This window comes from Tamandua tetradactyla, chromosome 5 (genome assembly GCF_023851605.1).
Source record: "Tamandua tetradactyla isolate mTamTet1 chromosome 5, mTamTet1.pri, whole genome shotgun sequence".
NCBI lineage: Eukaryota > Metazoa > Chordata > Mammalia > Pilosa > Myrmecophagidae > Tamandua > Tamandua tetradactyla.
Genome location: NC_135331.1, coordinates 68,364,708 through 68,386,270, shown reverse-complemented (window position 1 = coordinate 68,386,270; position 21,563 = coordinate 68,364,708). Strand labels below are relative to the sequence as shown.

General features: G+C 37.5%; 1 long non-coding RNA gene across 1 annotated transcript in view; it reads right to left on the bottom strand.

Annotated features, from left to right (window-relative positions):
- Window positions 1-11,396, bottom strand: part of LOC143682495 (uncharacterized) — a 33,776-nt gene extending 22,380 nt beyond the window's left edge. Inside the window, exons 1-2 of the long non-coding RNA XR_013175163.1 lie at window positions 11,173-11,396; window positions 2,995-3,149 (exon numbers count right to left, since the gene is read on the bottom strand). This is a non-coding gene — a long non-coding RNA (uncharacterized LOC143682495). The remainder of the gene's footprint in view (window positions 1-2,994; window positions 3,150-11,172) is intronic.
- Between the last annotated feature and the right edge of the window lie 10,167 nt (window positions 11,397-21,563).

Sequence of the window (21,563 nt, the reverse complement as noted above, 5' to 3'; positions counted from 1 at the left end):
CTAGGTATATAGTCCAAAGAGTTGAAAGCAGGGACTCAAGCAGATATTTGTTCGCTGATGTTCATAGCAGCTTTATTCACAATTACTAAAAGATGGAAGCAACTCAAGTGTCCATCAACCAATGAGTGGATAAATAAAATGCGGTATATACGTTCTATGGAAGAGTATTTAACTGTAAGGAGGAATGATGCCCTGACACATGCAACAACACGGATGAACTTGAAGACATCATATTGAGTGAAAGACACCAGGCGGAAAGGACAGATATTGTACGTGCTCACTGATTTGAAACATTTAGAATAAGCAAACTCATAGAGTGAGAATCTTGAATATCAGGGGTCATGTTTAGAATGGGGAACGGGAAGTTAAGACGTAAAATGTACAGGGTTCCTATTTGGAATGACGGAAATGTATTAGAAGGTGGTGAGGACAGCACAACATTGTGAACACAATTACCAGCACTGAAACGTGTCTCTGAATATGATTAAAAGGGGAAATAAAAGATTGTCCATATGGTAACAGAATGATTTTTTTTTTAATCCATGGAACTACACTATGCAAACTATGAAGCCTACTTAAACCAAGGACATTAATTAATGGTGCACTTTAAAAAATGTGTTTGACCAATTGTGCAAATGTTCCACATCAAGGCAAGGTGTTGGTGGTGGGGTTGTGTATGGGAATCCTGTATTTTATGCATGATTGTTCTGTAAGTCCATCATTTTTCTAATAAAAAAGGAAAGAAAAGGGGAAAAAAGCAAAAACAAAAACAAAAAATAACAAAAAAACAGTTACTCTCACCTGGACTTTGCCACCTCTCACCCCACCCCACCCCCCCCCATCCCCAGAGACTCTGGTTTCATCATTCTGGGATGAGACTGATCATGGTTATACTTTTAAAGCTACTCAGGTGAATCTAATGTGCAGGCAGGGTTCAAAACCTCTGGTTTAAGAAGTCTGAAAGGATATACAGCAAGATATTAATACTGGGTCTCTCTGGCTGGTGGGATTGCATGTGAATTCTATTTTCTTTTTCGTTGTTGGTTCTGTTTATTATATTTTCTTATCTTTTTTTAAACAAAAATGCTTAGATTGCATATTGAAAAATTTTTTTGAAACAAGAAGTCCTCAAGGAATTTTAATGAGTATTAAGTTAAATTCATATCTCCATTTTTGGAATAATTTGAGATGAATTCTGGAAATAATAATAAATGACAGTTATTTCTCCAAAACAAAAATGTATGGGATTAACATAAATAGAACACATACCAAATTTGGGGAATCTAACATGGCACCATGATTTGAAAAGATATTTTAGAGTTTTCCCTACCCCAAAATAGCTTCACCAGTGTGAGAACCCACTTTCACTACCCTTTTCACTCCTTCTCCAAGTCAGGGACAATGATTCATCCTTTCATACATATCTGGGAAGCAGCCACTGCATAGGCAGGGAGAAGATTAAAGTCCCTTGTCTGACAAAGATGGGACTTAAAATCATCACATGAGGTTTGCTCTTTTGAAGCTTTGTAGGCAGTGGAGAAGCTTAGCCTACCTATAGGTGTGCCTAAGAGTTACTTCTGGAGGACCTCTTTTGTTGTTCAGATGTAGCCTCACTTTCTCTAAGCCCAACCCTGAAAGTGAAGCCATTGTCCCCTGCTTCATGGGACACGACATCCAGGAGTGAAAGTCTCCCTGGTGGCATGGGAGATGACCCCCAGGGATGAGCCTGGCCCTGGCACTGGGGGACCAACAATGCCATCCTGACCAAAATGGGGGAAAAGAGTATAACCATTAAAGCATCAGTGGCTAGGAGAGTTCAAATAGAGTTCAGAACCTATTCTGGAGGTCACTCCTATGCAAGCTTCAGGTAAACATTGCTACCTATTATAACTTGCCAAACCCCACCTAAAACCATTCTTGCCAATCCTAAAGAATACCTAGGGCATTCTATAAGATTCTCAAAGGTTCCATGCACGAGGGTGACTTTCTAGAATCCTACAACCTCCAGCTGGGTCCCTGGACCAGATAAGTCCTCAAATGCAGAGAGCCCAGCCTCTCCAGAACATCAGTTAGTTCCATCTCCCTACCCCATATTATTGACAGCCTTTCCAACATGAAAAAGTTAGAATAATCATAGCCCAAATACCCCTAAAGAGTGGGGGAAAGACCAAAGGTGATGGTGGAGTTATATAGACTAGGTAGGTCTTAACAAATGTGTATGATTGCTGAATCATTATATTGATATTTCTTTTAGTCTTCAGTACCTTAAAGTAGCTAGAAGTAAAAACCTAAAATTGTGGAATTGTAACCCATATCAAACTCTGAAATTTCTACAATTAATTGTTGCACTGTGCCTTGAAATGTATTGCTTTTTTGTACATATGTTATTTTTCACAAAAAAGAAAAAAAGTCAATTGTGATGATAAATATATATATATATATATTTCTTCTGGCCTCCAATGTCCTGGAATAGCTAGAAGGAAAAATCTGAGATGATGGTATGGTAGCCCACAACAAACTCTGGGATCTGTCCTGTAACCACTTGTTGAAGAGTGCTTTAAAAACTTGCTTTTTTCTTTCTTTGCTTTGTATATATGTTACATTATACAATTCAAAAGTTTTTAAAAATCACTCAAATGAGATATTCTGCTTGCTGATGGCTTGACTGGTCTTGCATAAATTTGGGCCTATATTCCTCAAGTACAGATGTGACCCTCTAGAGCCCCCTAACAGGGGAAAACACAGCTCGGTGAAATATATACTATTAAGGGCAGTCTTAAAATGAAGTCTCAGTTTCTGATTGAACATAATGCTCCTCACCTGCCTCCCTTCCTGCTAGGCAAATCCCTCTTCCTCTACCAAAATTGACATCATCACTTAGGATGCCATCCTAACGTGCCTGGTCTGATGGGACAGCGCCCTATGACAAAGAAGAATCTGGTCCAAAATGTCAGTAATGCCTCGGCCAAGAAAACCCAGTGTTACTTTCCTCACCTGTAAGATGAGACTACAAATGTTCGAGGTGTTTTCTGGTTCTCAATGACAGAAACGATATGCTCCAGATCACATACTTGGGTGGTGCAATGGTGGTGGCTCAGTGGCAGAGTTCTCACCTGCCATGCCGGAGACCCAGGTTTGATTGCCGGTGCCTGTCCATGCAAAACAACAACAAAAAAACTAAGCAATAACACTGAATGTTGGACATAGATTTGTAAGTGTAGTCACCTTCCTACAACATGGCAATCCCGGTTGCTGCTCGAGTCCTAAGGCCCTCCCATGAGCATCCCTGCCGCTCTCTGTTCCTGAGTGTGGGAACTGCACTCCTTAACCCTCCCTTCTGCTGCCAGGCTTCCTCACCTTCTCTGACTCCAGTTTTGTCTTCCCATGTGTTAGCCTTTGACTTTTCCTGACCCCTGGTTCTATGTAAGGCCGAAAGACTAGCGTTAGTCCTTGAAATTCCTGCATGCACTGCTGAATTTTGTGTGCACAATAAAATAACAGCAGGAATATAATTCCTTTCTCAAAATATACTATTTTTTATTGTTTTCTTAATATGGATCATGCTTAAAACTTTTTTTAAAAAATGGGGATACCAGCAAGGAAAATTTAAAATAATTTCCAACCTTGAATATATCTGCTATTACTTTCCAGTCTTTTCTCTACACGTATAATTTTTTCTTCTATTAAATGCATTATAATGTCAATACCATTGTGAAATTTTTTCCCACTTAATAAGACATTGGGTTCTGGAGTAATGAAAATATTCTAAAATTGATCACAGTGATGAAAGCACGACTGTGATGATGCTGTGAGCCATTGATTGTATACTTCAGATGGATTGTACAGTGTGTGAATATATCTCAATAAAATTGCATTTAAAAATAATGATTGTATGGTGCATGAATATATCACAATAAAGTAGCATTTCAAAAAAATAATAGTACATTGGGGACCTCTTTCTATGCCACTAAATATTCCTCTCTTGTACCATCCTTAGTGGCCCCATAATAATTCATTGTATGGATGTATCAGAAATATTTTTGCCAGCATTGTGGGACACTTAGGCTGCTTTCAAAGTTTAGCTTTTGCAAACATGAGCTGCAGAACATTCTCAGAGCTGATCATTGAGCATTCCTATGATGTTCTTAGAATAAATCCCGAGATTTAGAATACATGGGTCAAATGACTTGCAAAACTTTAAGGGTTTTAACACACAGTGTCAGATTAAATGAGAACTGTACTTCAAGTTGATGAATTTGGGGGGAGGCAGGACTGCTAAACCATGGGTATCTTTCACCCGGCTCAATTTCTCACTGTGGTGGTCCCTTTCACATTTGTGAACTGAACTGGCAATTGGTAGTGATTGGTCAACATTTTTACCACTACTGCAAACTAGCTTTGAATAATCCTGAAATTCAATTCCACCGACCTTCAGTAAAGCCACACACTATTAACCAAACTACAGAGACTATAAAATTTAAATTGCTGTCTGCCTCAAAAGAGCTTATAATTTTGTGTTCATACATCATTATTACCTAATACAAAATGTGCTAAATTCAATAAGAAAATTACAAAGTGCAGTGGAAGGAATATTTCTAAATAGGATGTTTGGAGAAGATTTCATGAAGAAACGGCATTTAATCTGGGCTTTGATGATCAGTAAGATCAGATTTTGACTGGTAATGGAGAGACCATTTTGGACATGGAAACATAAAAAGCAAAACACTCAAGGCCAGAAAGGGTGTGACATAAAAAAACAAAACTACATAAGGATCGCAATCTAGGTGTCTCCTGCGTTGGGTCAATGTAAGGCAGTACTGGGAGATGGGCAGGGCAAGTAGATTTAACACCTGGCTAAGTTGTGGAAACAATTTGGGGGTAAATGGGATCTGAAGAAGGTTTCTGAAAAGGGGAGAGAAATGGGTAGGAAGGTTATTCTATCATCAGTGAGTGGCATTTAGCAGAGGGAATTACTACAGCAGCCTTTAGAGAAGGAAAAAAGACCCTGGAAAGGGAGAGGCAGATTGAGACAAAGAAAAATGACAGCTGAAATTCTTCTAGTCATGTAAAATATAATAATGCCAGAAGAGTGAAAGTTAGTAAAATTTTAAAACTTGATTTATTACCTTTGTTCCTTCCACCTAAATTGTTCTAAATAAATACCAATTAATAGTCAGCATGAACGATTTGCCTATTTATTTGCTTTATTTGCAAAGCACTAGCTCCATCTGGTGACAGAGACTCAGATTGTCACCAACAGTCCTACACTGCAGCTTTCACTTTAAAAAAATTCCAAGTATGCAAAAGAGTTGAAAAACTACTACAGTGAATACCCCTAAAGCCCAATTTACCGATTGTTAATGTTCTGGCACGTTTCCTTTCTTTATATATTATATGTGTGTGTCTATATGTCCTGTAGCATTAGAAAGTAAATTGCAGACACTAAAACACTTCACCTCCAAAATTCTCAGCATGAACTTCCTAAGAAAAAAGACATTCTCCTAAGTAACCACACTACTATCATCTCACCTAACAAACTGACAATAATCTTAAATCATCATCTGTCACTGTCACAGAAAAAAAATTTTAACTTTGTATTTTTACACTTTCATTGACACTTTTGAAGAATCCAGGCCAGCTTTGTCTTGAAAAGTATTTCATGTTCTAGATTTTTCTAATTGTTACTCCCTGATTAGATTCATATTAAACATTTTTGGCAAGACTACTACATAGGTGATTTTATGCACTTTTCATTGCATTACTTCAGGAGACACTTAATACTACACTATTTTCCTATTGGTGTCTCTAAGCTTGAAGGTGACAGCAAAATTTGCCATAAATAAAAAGTCATGAACCAGGTATTATTTTGAGACAATGTGAATATCTTATCCTCCAACAAATTTTTATCCAAAAATGTTAATATACATTGAAGATCTTTGTTTGAATTAGTTATTACAGTAGGTACTGCAAAATGATTTTCTATTTCTTTTATTCCTTTAACACTTATTATTGAATTAAACAGAAACCAATGAACCTGTCAATCAAGTGATAAAATAACCAAAGAGAAAATAATTGATTCAAGTAGATTTTGACAAATTACTCTGTACATCCTTAGTAAGGTATAATCTAAAAACAAAAAGAACTGCAAAAAAAATCTTCAATTTTACTTAGTTGGTATAAGTAATAAACTAAGTAATTATATAGATATGTAAATATCTATATATTTTGACAAATTACTCTGTACATCCTTAGTAAGGTATAATCTAAAAACAAAAAGAAGTGCAAAAAAAATCTTCAATTTTACTTAGTTGGTATAAGTAATAAACTAAGTAATTATATAGATATGTAAATATCTATATATATGTAATCCTGAAACTGTTTTATGTACACTATAGAATAAAGTAAATAAATAAATATATTCATGAAATCAGACATTAAGATTTTCATTGTAAAAGAAAAGACATGCACATATAAAATAGGACCAGGCAAGGAAAACTGCTATAATACTATATTTGAATTTGGAAATATCAATATGAACTCATAATTTAAGAAAAAAAAATTATTCCTGAGTTCTGTCCATTAAAAGGATCTAAAAGCAATGACATCCCAGAAGAAAGGGCACACCTAGCATCCAGTTCTTCATTTCTCCCCTCTCATTATCCATTTGTATATCTTCCTTTGTGAAATACCTGTTCAAACTTTTTGCCCTTTTTTATTCAGTTTTTTATTATTATTGATTTGTAGGAGTTCTTACTATAATCTGGATACCAGTGATTATCAGATATATGTTTTGTTAATACTTTCTCTCGTTCTGTGGTTATAATACTTATTTTCTTAATAATATCTTCTGATGAGAAATTTTAATTATGATCAGGTTCAATTTATCCACTTTTTCTTTTATAATCATTGTTTTTCTGTATCTTACTGAAAAAAAAACCCTTTGTTACCCACAAGTCACAGTCTCATGTTTTCTTCCAGAAGTTTTATAATTTTACTTATTACACATCTACGATTTTTCTAAAATTAATATTCTGTGTATGATGTGAGGTGGAGAGTAAGTTTCATTTCTGCCTATGTAGAAGTCCAGTTATTCCAGCATCATTGTTTGAAAATACTTTTTTATCCTTAGCAGATTTCTTTAGCACCTGTGCTGGTTTGAAGCTTTTGTGTACCCCAGAAAACCATATTCTTTAATCCTCATTCAGTATTGGTGAGTGAGACCTTTTTTATTGTTTACATGGAGATATGACCTACCCAATTGTGGGTGGTGGCTTTTGATTAGGTGGCTTCCATGGTGAGGTGTCTCCGTGAAGGATTACATAGATATACACATATCTATATAATTACCTTCATTCAAGGTGGGGTTGCTTACTGGAGCCCTTTAAGAAGGAGCCATTTTGGACAAAGCTTCAGAGGCCACACAGCCAGAGATCTTTGGAGATGCAGAAGGAAAATGTCCCCAGGGAAGCCTTATGAAATGAGAGAAAACTAGCAGATGTCACCATGGGCCCTCCCAGCTGAGAGAGAAACTCTGAACATCATCAGACCCTTTCTTTGGAGTTAAGGTATTTTTTTCTGGATGAAACATTTCTATGGCCTCAGAACTGTCAAACTTGTAACTTAATAAAGTCCCTTTTAAAAAGCTGTTCCATTTCTGGTATATTGCATTCTGGCAGCTTAACAAACTAAACAGCATCTTTGTTGAAAATCAAAAGGATGTATAACTACTGTTCTCCATCTGGTCTACTGATATATTTGTCAAACCTAATCCCAATACCATAGAATTTTGACTCTGTAGCTCTAGAGAGTAGTTTTGAAGTGAGGCAGTGTAAGTCCTCCAAATTGTTATTTTCAAGATACTTTGGACATTCTAAATCTTGGCATTTTCAAATAAATTTTAGAACAAGTTTGACAAGTCTACAAAGCAGCTGATGGGATTATGTCATGTCTATAACCAGTTGGGCAGAATTGACATTTGAAATATTGATTTTTTCCAATCCATGAATAAGGTATTTATTTCCATATAAAGATATTCTTTGATTTCTCTCAGCAGTGTTTGTGACTTTCTTTTCTTTTTGCAAATGTGGCTTTTTTTGTTTCTTTGTGATTTTTAATGCAAAGTTCTTGCATGTCTTCTTTTAAATGCATTCTTAAGTATTTTGTGTATTTTTGATGCTATTATAAGTAGGATTAATTTTAATTTCATTTTCCAGGAGTTTAGTGCTAATATATACAAATACAATTGATTTTCAGACATTAACACTGTTTCCTGAAAACTTAGTTGTTTTGTGGATTCCTTAACTTTTTATGAAAACAAGTATGACACCTGTAGAAAAAAAGACAATTTGCTTACTTCTCATCTGTACACCTTTAACTTCTTTTTCTTGCCTCATTGCAATGGGTAGGCTCTTGGATAAAAAGAATAGAATTAATGGGTGAATGTGGGTGTCCTTGCCCTTGATTTTAGGGGAAAACACGTAATGCTTCACCATTAAACAAAATTGTTAGCTGTATGATTTTCCAAGTACTGTTTATCAGATGGGGGAGTTCCCTTCTATTCCAGCTTCTGAGAGTTTTTAATCACAAACGAGTGTTAAATTTTCATCAAATGATTTTTCTGCATCTATTCAAATGATCATATGTTCTTCTCCTTTTTTATTAATATGGTGAGTTGCACTAATTGATTTTCAAATGTTAAACCCAGCCTATGTTCCTGGAAAAATCTACTTGTCATGATGTTTAATGCTTTTTGTGTATTTCCAGATCTGACTTGCTAATATTTTAAGAATTTTTGTATCTGTGTTTATGTGCTATTGATTTATAATTTTCAGCTGTTGTGTTAGGGTTGTGCTGGCCTTGTAAAATTAGTTGGGAAGAATTCACTCCTCTATCTTATGAAAGAGTTTGTGTAAGACTGATTTTATATCTTCCTTATATGTTTGATGGAACCATTGGGCTTGAAGTTTTTGTTGTGGGAAAGTTTTTGATAATTAATTAAATTTCTTCTTAGATAAAGGGTGATTTCATTTTTCATCAGTTTGTGCAAGTTTTCCTTCTAAAACAATTTTCCCATTTATACTTAGTTGCCAAATGTGTTGCCACAAAGTAGTTTAAAAATACTCTCTTACATTGGACAAAGGTTTGATATCTTGTATACATAAAGAAATCACATAGTTCAACAACAAAAGAACAAACAACCCAATTATAAAATGGGCTAAAGATAAGAATAGACATTTTTCTGAAGAACAAATACAGATGGCTCAAAAGCACATGAAGAGATGCGCATTTTCACTGGCTATAAGGGAAATGCAGATCAAGACTACAATGAGATACCACCTCACACCTATAAGAATGGCAGCTATTAAACAAACAGGAAACTGTAAATGTTGGAGAAGATGTGGGGAAATTGGGACATTTATGCACTGCTAGTGGGAATGTATAATTCCCACTGCTAGTTGGAATTATGGAAGACTGTTGGCAGTTCCTTAGGAAATTAAATATTGAGTTGTCCTGTGACCTGGCAACACCATTACTCAGTATATACCTGGAAGAGCTGAAAGCAGTGACACAAACAGATATTTTCACACTGACATTCATAGCAGCACTATCACAATCACCAAAAGATGGAAACAAACCAAGTACCCTTCAATAGATGAGTGGATCAACAAAATGTGGTATACACATATGATGGAATATTATGCAGCAGTAAGACAAAATGACATCCTGAAGCACATGAAAAGATGGATGAGACTTGAGGACAAAATGCTGAGTGAAATAAGACAGACACAAACAGATAGATATTGTATGATTCCACTTTTATGACCAGCATAAAGGTATAAGCAGAGGCTTATAATACAGAATACAGGAGAGCTAGAGATACACAGAAGCTTGAGATGGGTGAACAGTTAGCTGATGAGTTTGAACTTAATTGTAAGGAAATAGACAGACATGAAAGCAGTTCACTAGTGGGGCTATATGTAATATTTCCATATTGAAGTTTAACATGATTGAAAGGGGTTGTATAAACTTATGTGTCCCACTGACTCACACTACAAATATAAGTAAATTCTCGCACGAACTACCACAAAGGTATGAATCTTGTACAAAGAGTGTGTAAGTTCAGGTTATAGGGGAGAAAATGCTATGGCAAGCTATGGGCTATGTTTAACAGGAAACCATCTACAGAACCACAGCAATACCAGCGGTACTTAATGGAGAGAGAGACAAGAGTTAGAGGGAGGTTTGGATTTTCTATATGGTGAGCGTGTGGTTATTGGCTATCTTTCTCCAGGGAACATGCTCTAAAATTGAGCGTGTTGATGGACTGTTGACTTTGGGCGTTATACATGAGGCCCCACAGATGGAGGTGGTTGAGAGACACACTGACTGAGAAGTAGATTGGCAAACGATGGTGGATACATATGACTGAATATTGTGCTGCTACACAAAGGAACAAAGTTGCGAGGCATGCAACGATGTGAATGAATATGTTGGACATTTGGTGAGGCAAAATAAGCCAGGAACAAAAGAGCAAATAGCATATGATATCATTTAGAAAATACTTATAAGAAAACTGGAGCCTAGACTGTAAGCTCTTATAGCAGTCACATTTAGTTTGGGGTGCTAATTGTTATAACTGGATTTTCAGGGGCTGTTTTATGTATGTATAACCTGGAATTTTAGAGATAAGAACAAAGTCAAGCAGGTCAGGATTAAGGTAATTCAGAATACAGGGGTAAGGAAGACACTGCTTGTATTTTAGAATTTCACCTATTCTGTGAGACCAAAGGGAAAAAGGTTTATTTTGCCCAGAACCTAAATTTTCAGTAGCACATAATCTAACTTGACCTGTCTAGATAGATCATTTAAACAATCCAAACACAGGGAGCTCAGAAGAAGAATGAGAGCCTTTAATCCTGGATAGATTAATGTAATACCTGGATACATTCCAGAGTATAGTAAGCAGATAAAAAGTATTAGCAAAGTCCCTTGAAGGTTGGGAGAAACAATATCGAACTATTAAAATTTACCACCAGGGAAACCCTGGACACTGTCAAACATTAGGGACACTCAAATCAATAGACCAAGTCCTTGATCTTGAGGCTTGCTCTTGTAAAATTTATGTAGGTAGCAGAGAAGCTTAGCTTTCCTATAGGTATGCCAAAGACTCACCTCTGGAGGACCTCATTTGTTGGTCAGATGTGGCCTCTCTCTCCCTCTCTAAGCCCAACTCTGAAAGTAAAACCATTGCCCTCCTCCCTATGTAGGATATGACATCTGGGATGAAAATCTCTCTGATGGCATTGAAGATGACCCCCAGGGATGACTCTGGCCCTGGCACCATGGGATCAATGATGCATCTTGACCTAAAAGGAGGAAAAGAAGTGTAATAAATAAGGTATCAGTGGCTGAGAAAGTTCAAATAGAGTTGAGAGGACACACTGGAGGTTACACTTATGCAAACTTCAGTTAGACATTGCTACCTATCATAACTTGCCAAACCCCACCCAAAACTATTCCTGACAATCCTAAAGAATATCTAGTGAACTACATAAGATCTACAAAGGTTCCACGCACTGGGGTAACTTTCCAGAAGCCTACAACCTCCAGATGGGTCCCTGGACCAGATAAGTCCTGAAATGCAGAGGGGCCAGCCCTTTCAGAACATCAACTAGTTCCATCCCCCACTCCATATTATCAACAGTCCTTTCCAACATGAAGATGTTAGAATGGCCAGAGCCCAAACACCCCTAAAGAGTTGGAGAAAGATCAAAGATGATGGTGGAGTTACATAGAGAAGGTCGGTTTTAACAAATGAGTATGACTGCTAAATCAGTATATTGATGTTTCTTTTAGTCTCTAGTACCTTAGATCAGCAGAAATAAAAACCTAAAGTTGTGAAATTGTAACCTATACCAAACTCTGAAATCTGTGCTACAACTAATTGTTGCAATGTACTTGGATATTTATTGCTTTTATATATATGTGCTATTTCTGCACAAAAAAGAAAAAAGAGAGAGGGAAGAATAAAATAGAGAAGACGAGATTTAACAGATGAATATGACTGCTGAACCAATATATTGATATTTCTTTTGATCTCCAGTGTTTTGGAGCAGAAAAAAATCAGAAATGCAAGAGGAGACAACCACTGAACCCACAGAAATAAAAGAAGTAATGAGAGGATACTATGAACAAATTTATGCCAAATAACTCGACAATGTAGATGAAATGGACAATTTCCTAGAAGGCATGAACAACCAACATTGACTCGAGAATAGTCAACCTCAATGAACCAATCACAAGTAAAGAAATTGTATCAGTCATTAAGACGCTACCCAAAAAGAAAGTCCAGGACCAGATGCTTCACATGTGAATTCTACCAAACATTCCAGAAACAATTAGTACCAATCCTGCTCAAACTCTTTTAAAAAATTAGAGAAGGGAAAGCTACCTAATCCATTGTATGAAGCCAACATCACCTTCATACCAAAGCCAGACAAAGATATTACAAAAAAAGAAAACTACAGACCAATCTTTCCAGTGAATACAGATGCAAAAATACTCAACAAAATTCTAGCAAATCGAATCCAGCAACACATTAAAAGAATTATACACCATGATCAAGTAGGATTCATCCCAGGTATGCAAGGATAGTTCAACAAAAGAAAATCAATTAATGTAATACACCATATCAACAAATCAAAGCAGAAAACCACATGATCATCTCGATTGATGCAGAAAGACACTTAACAAAATTCAACATGCTTTCCTGTTGAAAACATTTCAAAGGATAGGAATCAAAAGAAACTTCCTCAAAATGATAAAGGGAATATATGAAAAACCCACAGCTAACATCATCCTCAATGGGAAAAACTGAAAACTTTCCTCCTAAGATCAGGAACAAGACAAGGATGTCCACTATCACCACTGTTATTCAACATCATGTTGGAAGTTCTAGCCAGAGCAATTAGACAAGAAAAAGAAATACAAGGCATCAAAATTGGAAAGGAAGAAGTAAAACTATCACTGTTTGCAGATGATATGATACTATACGTCGAAAACCCGGAAAAATCCACAGCAAAACTGCTAGAGCTAATAAATGAGTACAGCACAAGATCGACACTCAAAAATCTGTAGTGTTTCTATACACTAGTAATGAACAATCTGAGGGGGGAATCAAGAAAAAAATTCCATTTACGATTGCAACCAAAAGAATAAAATATTTAGGAATAAATCTAACTAAAAACACAAAAGATCTATACAGAGAAAACTATAAGAAATTGTTAAAATAAATCACAAAGACCTAAATAAATGGAAGGGCATACCGTGTTCATGGATTGGAAGACTAAATATAGATAAGATGTGAATTCTACCTAAATTGATTTATAGATTTAATGCAATACCAATTCAAATCCCCAAAACTTACTTTTCTGAAGTAGAAAAACCAATAACCAAATTTATCTGGAAGGGCAGGGTGCCCCTAATAACTAAAAGTATCCTAGGAAAGAAAAATGAAGTAAGAAGTCTCACACTACCTAACTTTAAGGCATATTACGAAGCTACATTGGTCAAAACAACATGGTACTGGCCTAAAGATAGATATACTGACCAATGGAATAGAGTAGAGTGTTCAGATATAGACCGTCTCATCTATGGGCAATTGATCTTTGATAAGGCAGTCAAGCCAACTCACCTGGGACAGAACAGTCTCTTCAATAAATGGTGCCTAGAGAACTGGATATCCATATGCAAAAGAATGAAAGAGGATCCATATTTCACACCCCACACAAAAATTAACTCAAAATGGATCAAAGACCTAAACATTAGATCTAAGACCATAAAACTGTTAGAAGAAAACATAGAGAAATATCTTATAAATCTTATAATAGGAGGCAGTTTCCTAGACCTTACACCCAAAGCATGAACATTGAAGAAATATATAAATGGGAATTCCTCAAAATTAAACACTTTTGTGGATCAAAAACTTCGTCAAGAAAGTAAAAAGACAGCTTACACAATGGGAGACAATATTTGGAAACAATATATCAGATAAGGGTCTAGTACCCAGAATATATAAAGAGATTGTCCAACTCAACAACAAAAGACAGTCAGCTCAATTACAAAATGGGCAAAAGACTTGAACTGACACTTCTCAGAAGAGGAAATACAAATGGCCAAAAGGCATATGAAAAGATGCTCAACTTCCCTGGCTATTAGGGAAATGCAAATCAAAACCACAATGAGATATCATCTCACACCCACCACACCCACCAGAATGGCCATTATCAATAAAACAGAAAACAACAATTGCTGGAGAGGATGTGGAGAAAGAGGCACACTCATCCACTGTTGGTGGGAATGTAAAATGGTAGAACCGGACTTCCAGAGAAGATGGCAGCTTAGTAAGGTGTGCACATCTTAGTTCCTCCTCCAGAACAACTACTAAATAACTAGAAACAGTACAGAACAGCTCCCAGATCCACGGCAGAGACCAGACACACAGTGTACCCCAGTCTGGAATGGCTGGACTGGTTACGAGACTCTGCTGCGGTGAGGTCCCCGAGTGGTGCATGCTTCCCCGGGCTGCGGCGGCTGGCGGCGGCTCCCCTCCCTCCCTCCCTCCTTCCCGGTCTGGCTGAGACACTCGGATCAGCGGTTCACCAAGCCACAGCGGCCGGCAACCGGAGCCCCTCCCACACATGCGGCTTCTCGGGCCAGCTGGGAGCCTCAGATCGGTGGTTCCCCAAGCCACGGCAGCCGATGACCAGAGCCCCTCCCACATATGCGGCTTCCCGGGCTGGCTGGGAGCCTCGGATCGTGGTTCCCCAAGCCGCGGCAGCCGGCAACCGGAGCCCCTCCCACACACGCGGCTTCCCGGACCTGCTGGGAGCCTCGGATCAGCGGTTCCCCAAGCCACGGCGGCCAGCGACTGGAGCCCCTTCCACACATGCAGCTTCCCGGGTCAGCTGGGAGCCTCGGATCTGCGGATCTCCAAGCCGTAGTGGCCGGCGCCCCTCCCCAATGCACGGCTTCCCGGAGGGAAAGGAAAGAGTCTCCAACAGTAGTAGATGCTGAGTCCAACCTAACACCAATAGTGGCACTAATGAACAACTTCTGACTACTAAAAATAGGCCCTCAGCTCAGTCAAAACTGATCAAGGTGGAAGTCGCCTATTGGGCAAACTGAAAAAGAGGAAAGGGGGTGAAACAGAGCCTTCTGTGGCTGTTTCTGCAGAAGCTTGGTTGCCTCTGGGCTCAGTGCTGGGATTACACAGGTTGCGACTGCCCCGAACACAGAGGCGGGCTGCTTTCAGGGCTCTCTACCAGCTGAACCTTCCCCGCGGGAGGGGTGAAACGCAACTCAGGTGGAATCCCTCTCTCAAGGAATTCAGATCCCAGGACTTCACAATTTGAAGTCATTAAAACCAACCTACAACCTTTCCTCTGTCTCCACCACACACCCAGCAGCGAGAGTCTTCCAAAGTTAAAGGAGCCATAACATCTTTTGCTGGTGGGACCCGCAGACAGACAAGCACCACATACTGGGCGGGATAAGAAAAACAGAGCCCAGAGACTTCACAGGAAAGTCTTTTAACCCGCTGGGTCCCCCACACAGGGAAATCTGATTAAATGCCCAGACGCCAGCAAAAAATAACAAATCACACCAGGAGAATTGAAGATATGGCCCAGTCAAAGGAACAAACCAATAGCTCAAATGAGATACAGGAGCTGAGACAACTAATGCTGAATATACGAACAGAAATAGAAAAACTCTTCAAAAACCAAATCAATAAATTGAGGGAGGACATGAAGAAGACATGGGTTGAACAAAAAGAAGAAATAGAAAATCTGAAAAAACAAATCACAGAACTTATGGGAGTGAAGGAAAAAGAAGAAAAAATGGAAAAAAACAATGGATACCTACAAGGGGAGATCTAAAGAGACAGAAGCTACAATTAGTGAACTGGAGGATGGAACATCTGAATTCCAAAAAGAAACAGAAACTATAGGGAAAAGAATGGAAAACTTGAGCAGGGGATCAGGGAACTGAATGACAATATGAAGCGCACAAATATACGTGTTGTGGGTGTCCCAGAAGGAGAAGAGAAGGGAAAAGGAGGAGAAAAACTAATGGAAGATATTATCACTGAAAATTTCCCAACTCTTATGAAAGACCTAAATTTACAGATCCAAGAAGTGCAGCACACCCCAAAGAGAATAGACCCAAATAGGCGTTCTCCAAGACACTTACTAGTTAGAATGTCAGAGGTCAAAGAGAAAGAGAGGATCTTGAAAGCAGCAAGAGAAAAGCAATCTGTCACATACAAGGGAAACCCAATAAGACTATGTGTAGATTTCTCAGCAGAAACCATGGGAGCTAGAAGACAGTGGGATGATATATTTAAATTACTAAAAGAGAAAAACTGCCAACCAAGACTTCTATGTCCAGCAAAATTGTCCTTCAAAAATGAAGGAGAAATTAAAACATTTATAGACAAAAAGTCACTGAGAGAATTTGTGACCAAGAGACCAGCTCTGCAAGAAATACTAAAGGGAGCACTAGAGTCAGATACGAAAAGACAGAAGAGAGAGTTATGGAGTAAAGTGTAGAAAGAAGGAAAATCAGATATGATATATATAATACAAAAGCCAAAATGGTAGAGGAAAATATTATCCAAACAGTAATAACACTAAAAGTTAATGGACTGAATTTCCCAATCAAAAGACATAGAATGGCAGAATGGATTACAACCCAGCAATACCACTGCTAGGTATCTACTCAAAGGACTTAAGGGCAAAGACACAGACGGACATTTGCACACCAGTGTTTATAGCAGCATTATCTACAATTGCAAAGAGATGGAAACAGCCAAAATGTCCATCAACAGACGAGTGGCTAAACAAACTGTGGCGTATACCTACGATGGAATATTATGCAGCTTTAAGACAGACTAAACTTATGAAGCATGTAATAACATGGATGGACCTAGAGAATATTATGCTGAGTGAGTCTAGCCAAAAACTAAAGTACAAATACTGTATGGTCCCACTGATGTGAACCAACATTCGAGAATCAGCTTGGAATATATCATTGGCAACAGAGACCAGCAGGAGTTAGAAACAGGGTAAGATAATGGGTAATTGGAGCTGAAGGGATACAGACTGTGCAACAGGACTAGATACAAAAACTCAAAAATGGACAGCACAATAATACCTAAGTGTAATGTAACTATGTTGGAACACTGAATGAAGCTGCACCTAAAATATAAAAAAAAAAAAAAAAAACAAGGAAAGGAGCGGGCCACGGTGGCTCACTGGTAGAGTTCTTGCCTGCCATGCTGGAGACTGGGTTTGATTCCCGGTGCCTGCCCGTGTAGAAAAAAGAAAACAAGGAAAGTCTATGAAAATGTCAGAGAAGAGCCTAAAGTGACATGATGACTAAATATGACGTGCTATCCTGGATCCAAAAGACATTTTAATGAAGGGAACCTGCATAAAGAATGGACTTTAGTTAATAATAATGTGTCAGCACCACTCTATTAATTGCAACAAATGTACCCTAGGAATTTTAGATATTAATAAGAGGGAAAACTGCCCTGGGGATATATGGGAACTCTCTGTATTATTTTCATAATTTTTCTATAAATTTATAGCTTATCTAAGAAAAAAAAATTTCCCAACTCTTATGAAAGACCTAAAATTAGAGATCCAAGAAGTGCAGCACACCCCAAAGAGAATAGATCCAAATAGGCATTCTCCAAGACACTTACTAGTTAGAATGTCGGAGGTCAAAGAGAAAGACAGGATCTTGAAAGCAGCAAGAGAAAAACAATCCATCACATACAAGGGGAACCCAATAACACTATGTGTAGATTTCTCAGCAGAAACCACGGAAGCAAGAAGAGAGTGGGATGATATATTTAAATTACTAAAAGAGAAAAACTGCCAACCAAGACTCCTATATCCAGCAAAACTGTCCTTCAAAAATGAGGGCGAAATTAAAACATTTTCAGACAAAAAGTTACTGAAAGAATTTGTGACCAAGAGATCAGCTCTGCAAGAAATACTAAAGGGAGCATGGAGTCAGCTACGAAAAGACAGAAGAGAGAGGTATGGAGAAGAGTGTAGAAAGAAGGAAAATCAGATATGATATATATAACACAAAAGGCAAAATGGTAGAGGAAAGTACTACCCAACAGTAATAACACTAAATGTTAATGGACTGAATTCCCCAATCAAAAGACATAGACTGGCAGAATGGATTAAAAAACAGGATCCTTCTATATGCTGTCTACAGGAAACACATCTTAGACCCAAAGACAAACATAGGTTGAAAGTGAAAAGTTGGGAAAATATATTTCATGCAAACAACAACCAGAAAAGAGGAGGAGTAGCTATACTAATATCCAACAAATTAGACTTCAAATGTAAAACAGTTAAAAGAGACAAAGAAGGATACTATCTACTAATAAAAGGAACAATTCAACAAGAACACATAACAATCATAAATATTTACGCACCGAATCAGAATGCCCCAAAATACATGAGGAATACACTGCAATTACTGAAAACGGGAATAGACACATCTACCATAATAGTTGGAGACTTCAATTCACCACTCTCATCAATGGACAGAACATCTAGACAGAGGATCAATAAAGAAACAGAGAATTTGAATATTACAATAAATGAGCTAGACTTAACAGACATGTATAGGACATTACACCCCACAACAGCAGGATACACCTTTTTCTCAAGTGCTCATGGATCATTCTCAAAGGTAGACCATATGCTGGGTCACAAAGCAAGTCTCAACAAATTTAAAAAGACTGAAATCATACAAAACACTTTCTCGGATCATAAAGGGATGAAGTTGGAAATCAATAATAGGCAGAGTGCCAGAAAATTCACAAATACATGGAGGTTCAACAACACACTCTTAAACAACCAGTGGGTCAAGGTAGAAATTACAAGAGAAATTACTAAATATCTCGAGGCGAATGAAAACAAAAACACAACATATCAAAACCTATGGGACGCAGCAAAGGCAGTGCTAAGAGGGAAATTTATTGCCCTAAATGCCTACATCAGAAAAGAAGAAAGGGCAAAAATACGGGAATTAACTGTCCACTTGGAAGAACTGGAGAAAGAACAGCAAACTAACCCCAAAGCAAGCAAAAGGAAAGAAATAACAAAGATTAGAGCAGAAATAAATGAAATTGAGAACATGAAAACAATAGAGAAAATCAATAAAACCAGAAGTTGGTTCTATGAGAAAATCAACAAGATTAATGGTCCCTTAGCAAGATTGACAAAAAGATGAAGAGAGAGGACACAAATAAATAAGATCAGAAATGGAAGAGGAGACATAACCACTGACCTCACAGAAATAAAGGAGGTAATAACAGGATACTATGAACAATTTTACGCTAATAAATACAACAATGTAGATGAAATGGACAACTTCCTAGAAAGGCATGAACAACCAACTTTGACTCAAGAAGAAATAGATGACCTCAACAAACCAATCACAAGTAAAGAAATTGAATCAGTCATTCAAAAGCTTCCCAAAAAGAAAGTCCAGAACCAGATGGCTTCACATGTGAATTCTACCAAACATTGCAGAAAGAATTAGTACCAACTCTGCTCAATCTCTTCAAAAAATTGAAGTGGAGGGAAAGCTACCTAATTCATTCTAGGAAGCCAACATCACCCTGATACCAAAACCAGGCAAAGATATTACAAAAAAAGAAAACTACAGACCAATCTTTCTAGTGAATATAGATGCAAAAATCCTCAACAAAATTCTAGCAAATCGAACCCAGCAACACATTAAAAGAATTATACATCATGACCAAGTAGGATTCATCCCAGGTATGCAAGGATGGTTCAACATAAGAAAATCAATTAATGTAATACACCATATCAACAAATCAAAGCAGAAAAATCACATGATCATCTCAATTGATGCAGAGAAGGCATTTGACAAGATTCAACATCCTTTCCTGTTGAAAACACTTCAAAGGATAGGAATACAAGGGAACTTCCTTGAAATGATAGAGGGAATATATTAAAAACCTACAGCTAATATCATCCTCAATGGGGAAAAATTGAAAACTTTCCCCCTAAGATCAGGAAGAAGACAAGGCTGTCCATTATCACCACTATTATTCAACATCGTGTTGGAGGTTCTACCCAGAGCAATTAGACATGGAAAAGAAATACAAGGCATCAAAATTGGAAAGGAAGAAGGAAAACTATCACTGTTTGCAGATGATATGATACTATACCTCGAAAACCCGGAAAAATCCACAACAAAACTACTAGAGCTAATAAATGAATACAGCAAAGTAGCAGGTTACAAGATCAACATTCAAAAATCTGTAGTGTTTCTATACACTAGCAATGAACAAGCTGAGGGGGAAATCAAGAAACGAATTCCATTTACAATTGCAACTAAAAGAGTAAAATATTTAGGAATAAGTCTAACTAAAGAGACAAAAGACCTATACAAAGAAAACTACAAAAAACTGTTAAAAGAAATCACAGAAGACCTAAATAGACGGAAGGGCATACCGTGTTCATGGATTGGAAGACTAAATATAGTTAAGATGTCAATTCTACCTAAATTGATTTACAGATTCAATGCAATACCAATCAATCTCTCAACAACTTATTTTTCAGAAATAGAAAGACCAATAAGCAAATTTATCTGGAAGGGCAGGGTGCCCTGAATTGCTAAAAGTATCTTGAGGAAAAAAAACGAAGCTGGAGACTTTAAGGCATATTATGAATCCACAGTGGTCAAAACAGCATGGTACTGGCATAAAGATAGATATATCGACCAATGGAATCGAATAGAGTGCTCAGATATAGACCCTCTCATCTATGGACATTTGATCTTTGATAAGGCAGTCAAGCCAACTCACCTGGGACAGAACAGTCTCTTCAATAAATGGTGCCTAGAGAACTGGATATCCATATGCAAAAGAATGAAAGAGGACCTGTATCTCACACCCTATACAAAAGTTAACTCAAAATGGATCAAAGATCTAAACATTAGGTCTAAGACCATAAAATAGTTAGAGGAAAATGTAGGGAGATATCTTATGAAACTTAAAATTGGAGGCGGTTTTATGGACCTTAAACGTAAAGCAAGAGCACTGAAGAAATAAATAAATAAATGGGAGCTCCTCAAAATTAAACACTTTTGTGCATCAAAGAACTTCATCAAGAAAGTAGAAAGACAGCCTACACAGTGGGAGACAATATTTGGAAACGACATATCAGATAAAATTCTAGTATCCAGAATTTATAAAGAGATTGTTCAACTCAACAACCAAAAGACAGCCAACCCAATTACAAAATGGGAAAAAGACTTGAACAGACGCCTCTCAGAATAGGAAATACAAATGACCAAAAGGCACATGAAGAGATGCTCAATGTCCCTGGCCATTAGAGAAATGCAAATCAAAACCACAATGAGATATCATCTCACACCCACCAGAATGGCCATTATCAACAAAACAGAAAATGACAAGTGCTGGAGAGGATGTGGAGAAA